Consider the following 5604-nt stretch of genomic DNA (forward strand, 5'->3'; position numbering starts at 1 on the left):
ATGAGAATTAAATGGAATAATGCCATGAAGGGTGTAGCTCACTACTTATTACTTGGTAGATGTTCTCCAGTTTTGATAAGAATTCTAATAATTCAGAATTGGATATAGAATTGCTTCTCATATATTTGACAAAATTTACCTTTTGATCTAATTAGGAAGGATTACATTCACGTACTTTTTTTTCTTCCCTCCCTCCTCTCTCCCTACCTCTCCTCCTTCCACTCATCTTTATTGTGTGTCTCTAAAATGTCAGGAAGTTCTGACTCTTATGGATATTGCAAGCATGGGTAGAAGAGAAAAAAATAAAGACATCACACAGAAGAATGTAAAATTTCACTTGTAGTGATGGCTACAGAGCATATAACAATAGGCATTGACTCTGTGGGGAGGTTGCCCTGAGATCAGCAGTCTAGTGGCACATAACCAGGTGAGAAGGGAGGGCAGGAGGGTGACAGAGATGTTCAGACACTGTGTTCAGGAGCAAAAACCCTGTGGCAGAGGGAAAGTGATGACTAGAAGAAACCATGGGGTCTGAAGCAGAGGGAGTAAAGACCAGAGTGGCATAAGGTGGGGCAGGGTGCATGGGGATGGCCAATGTAGGCAAAGTCTGTTGGAAGTCCTGGGGTTTGGTCTTTATTTCAAGAGCAATGAAAATCCACTGAAGAGTTTTAAGTAGGGCTGTGACTTAATTCTCAGGATTGATTGATTGATTTATATTTATTTCTTTTTCTTTTTTAAATTTAAATTGAATTAGCCAACAATATTACATCCTTAGGTTCAGATGTAGAGTTCAATAATTCATCAGTTGTGTATAATATCAAGTGCTCATCACATCATGTGCCCTCCATCATACCCATCACCCAGTTACCCCATCCCCTCTCTTAACCCCCCCCTCCAGTTACCCTCATTTGTTTCCTATAGTTAAGATTCTCTCATGGTTTTTCTCCCTCTCTGATGACTTCCCAATCAGTTTTCCAACCTTTTCCCTATCATCCTCTGCGCTCTTTCTTGTGTTCCACATATGAGTGAAGCCATATGATAATTGTCTTTCTCTGACTTGTTTTGCTCAGCATAATACCCTCCAGTTCTACCCACATCAAATTAAGTGTTAAATATTCATCCTTTCTGATGGCTGAGTAATATTCCATTTTATATATGAATTGCATCTTCCTTTTTATTTCTTTTTTAAATAATTATTTGACAGAGAGAATTTGACTTCTTTGTCAATTTGAATGTCTTTTGCTTCTTTTTGTTGTCTGATTGCTGAGACTAGGACTTCTAGCACTATGTTGAGCAACAGCGATGCAAATGGGCATCCCTGTCACGTTCCTGACCTTAGGGGAAAAAGCTCTCAATTTTTCCCAGTTGAGAATGATATTTGCTGTGGGCTTTTTCATATATATTTTTTTTCATATATGGCTTTTATGATATTGGGATATGTTCCCTCTATCCCTACACTGTGAAGAGTTTTAATCAAGAAAGTATGCTGTATTTTGTCAAATGGTTTCTCTGCATCAATTGAGGGGATCATATGGTTTTTGTTCTTTCTATTATTAATGTGATGAATCATGTTGATTAATTTGTGAATGTTGAACCAAACTTGCATCCCAGGAATACATCCCACTTTGTCATTGTGAATAATCTTTTCAATGTACTGTTGGATCCTATTGGCTAGTATCTTGGTGAGAATTTTTGCATCCATGTTCCTGAGAGATATTAATCTGCAATTTTCCTTTTTGTTGGAGTCTTTGTATGGCTTTGGAACAAGGTAATGTGGATTCATAGAACGAGTTTGGAAATCTTCCTTCCAGTTCTGTTTTTTGAAACAGCTTCAGAAGACAAGGTATTAGTTATTTAAATGTTTGGTAGAAATCTCCTGGGAAGCCATCAGGCCCTGGACTCTTGTTTCTTGGGAGATTTTTGATTACTGCTTCAATTTCTTTGCCCATTATGCATTTGTTCAGGTTTTCAATTTCTTCCTGTTTTTGTTTTGGTAGTTTATAAGTTTCTAGGAATGCATCCATTTCTTCCAGATTACCTAATTTGTTGGCATATAGTTGCTCATAATATGATCTTATAATTGTATTTTCTTAGTGTTGGTTGTGATCTCTTTTCTTTCATTCATGATTTTATTAATTTGGGTCCTTTCTCTTCTTTTTGATAAGTATAGCTATGGGTTTATTGATCTTATTAATTCTCCTTTTTTTTTCAGGGAGAGAAAAATTATTTATTTATTTATTTTAAAAAATTATTATTTTTTAAAAATTTATTTTCAGTGTAACAGTATTCATTGTTTTTGCATCACACCCAGTGCTCCATGCAATCCATGCCCTCTCCAATACCCACCACCTGGTTCCCCCAACCTCCCATACCCCGCCCCTTCAAAACAATCAGGTTGTTTTTCAGAGTCCATAGTCTCTCATGGTTCACCTCCCCTTCCAATTTTTCTCAGCTCCCTTCTCCTCTCCAACTCCCCATGACCTCCATGCTATTTGTTATGCTCCACAAATAAGTGAAACCATATGATAATTGACTTTCTCTGCTTGACTTATTTCACTCAGCATAATGTCTTCCAATCCCGTCCATGTTGCAACAAAAGTTGGGTATTCATCCTTTCTGATGGAGGCATAATACTCCATAGTATATATAGACCACATCTTCCTTATGTATTCACCCATTTAAGGGCATCTTGGTTCTTTCCTCAGTTTGGCAACCGTGGCCATTGCTGCTATAAACATTGGGGTACAGATGGCCCTTCTTTTCACTACATCTGTATCTTTGGGGTAAATACCCAGTAGTGCAATTGCAGGGTCATAGGGAAGTTCTCTTTTTAATTTCTTGAGGAATCTCCACACTGTTTGTATACTTCATCAATCTTACCTTGGAGCCCAATTGGGCTGAACCTTCTCTTTTATCTTCCCCTTTTTTCCTCTCTCTCTCTCTCTTTTCTTTTCTTTTTCTTTTCTTTTTTCTTTCATTTGGGTGGGAAACCCTGATTGCTCAGAAGAGTTCCAGGGTGCACCTTGACTGCACCACGGTCTATACATCCAGCTACATCCGTTCAGTCATCTCTCACCAAAATGACTAGGAGGAGGAATGCCCAACAGAATAAAAATAGAGAGGATGGGCCTTCTGCAACAGAGCTAACTGCTATTGACATAGACAATATGCCGGAAAGAGAATTCAGGCTAACAATTATCCAGGCAATAGCTAGGTTGGAGAAAGCCATGGATGACCATATGGAATTGATTAGGGCTGAACTGAAAGCAACCAGACAGGATGTTCACAATGTTAGGGCAGAGCTGAAAGCCACCAGGGATGAGGTTCACAATGCTCTCAATGAGTTCCAATCTAATCTAAATTCTCTCAAAGTTAGGGCAACTGAAACAGAAGATAGAATTAGTGATCTGGAGGACAAACAGATAGAAAGGATCACCAGGAAGCCTGGAACAAACAGCTTAGAAGCCATGAAAACAGAATCAGGGAAATAAATGATGCCATGAAACGTTCCAACGTCAGAATTATTGGAATCCCTGAAGGGGAGGAGAAAGAAAGAAGTCTAGAAGATATAGTGGAACAAGTTCTCCATGAAAATTTTCCAATCTTGCGAATGGAACCAGCGTTCATGAAAGCCGCTAGGACAAGAGGCTCCTTACTTACAGAGGAAAGCCCATCAGAATAACGTCAGATCTGTGCACAGAGACCTGGCAAGCCAGAAAGGGCTGGCAAGATATATTCAGGGCACTAAATGAGAAGAACATGCAGCCAAGAATACTTTATCCAGCAAGACTGACATTCAAACTGGATGGAGAGATAAAGAGTTTCCAAGACCGGCAAGGCTTAAAGGACTATGCAACCACCAAGCCGACACTGCAGGAAATATTAAGGGAGGTTCTATAAAAGAGGAAAACTCCTAAGAATAGCATTGAACAGAAATATAGAGACAACCTACGGAAAGAAAGACTTCAAAGGTAACACGATGTCAATAAAAATGTATCTATCAATAATCACTCTCAATGTGAATGGCCTAAATGCGCCCATAAAACGGCACAGGGTTGCAGATTGGATAAAACGACAGGACCCATCCATATGTTGTCTACAAGAGACCCATTTTGAACCTAAAGATACACCCAGACTGAAAGTGAAGGGATGGAGAAGCATCTTTCATGCCAATGGGCCTCAAAAGAAGGCTGGGGTAGCGATTCTCATATCAGACAATTTAGAGTCTAAACTAAAGACTGTAGTCAGAGATACAGAAGGACACTATATAATTCTTAAAGGGACTATCCACCAAGATGATCTAACAATTGTAAATATCTATGCCCCCAATATGGGAGCAGCCAATTACATAAGAAAACTGTTAATCAAGATAAAGAGTCATATTGATATGAATACATTAATAGTAGGAGATCTTAACATGCCTCTCTCAGAAACAGACAGATCATCGAAGCAGAAAATCAATAAAGAAACAAGAGCATTGAATGACACATTGGACAAGATGGACCTCATAGATATATAGAGAACATTCCACCCTAAAACAACAGAATACTCATTCTTCTCAAGTGCACAAAAACCTTCTCAAGAATAGACCACATACTGGGTCACAAATCAGGACTCAACAAATACCAAAAGATTATTCCCTGCACACTCTCAGATCACAATGCTTTGAAACTGGAGCTCAATCACAGTGAAAAGTTCGGAAAGAACTCAAACACCTGGAAGCTAAAGACCACCTTGCTAAAGGATGCTTGGATCAACCAGGACATCAAAGAAGAACTGAAACAATTCACGGAAACCAATGAGAATGAAGACACTTTGGTCCAAAACCTATGGATACAGCAAAGGCGGTCCTAACGGGGAAATACATAGCCATCCAAGCCTCCCTCAGAAAAACTGAAAAATCCAGAATACACCAGCATCTCTACACCTTAAAGAACTGGAGAATCAACAACAAATCAAACCAACTCCATACGTAAGAAGGGAAATCATCAAGATTAGAGCTGACATCAATGAGGTAGAAACCAGAGATACAGTAGAACATATCAATGAAACTAGAAGCTGGTTTTTTTGAAAGAATCAATAAGATTGATAAACCATTGGCCACACTAATCCAAAAGAAAAGAGAGAAAGCCCAAATTCATAAAATTGTGAATGAAAAGGGAGAGATCACAACTAACACCAAGGAAGTAGATAGCTGTAAGTAGGCCATGGGAATAACCATCTCTCTTTTACACAGAAGTTTAACAGGTGCCTTTTATTCCTGAGACTCTATATTTTCTGGCTGCACTCTGTCAATCATTTGGCATTCTTTTCCTATCTCTTTTTCTTCCCTATCCAAATACCACTATTCTTTTCTTCTTGAAAGGTGTTTAGTCTTTCAAGGATGAGAGTACCAGATGCAAGATCTTTTGATTGGCATCCTGACTTCCATCTCTCTTGAAGCATCTCATGAGATGCACATAAAAAATGTCTTTGCTTTTCCATTTTCCTTTTCAGAGTTTTGCCCCAGGAAGCCTGAGATAAGACATGCTGCTCTTTCCAGTCATAAGAAGACACGGGCTTGTCTGTGAGAGTGCAACAGTCAAGCTGTCTGGCTTGACTTGA

Source organism: Lontra canadensis, unplaced genomic scaffold, assembly GCF_010015895.1.
Source record: "Lontra canadensis isolate GAN:19392208 unplaced genomic scaffold, GSC_riverotter_1.0 scaffold176, whole genome shotgun sequence".
Lineage (NCBI taxonomy): Eukaryota > Metazoa > Chordata > Mammalia > Carnivora > Mustelidae > Lontra > Lontra canadensis.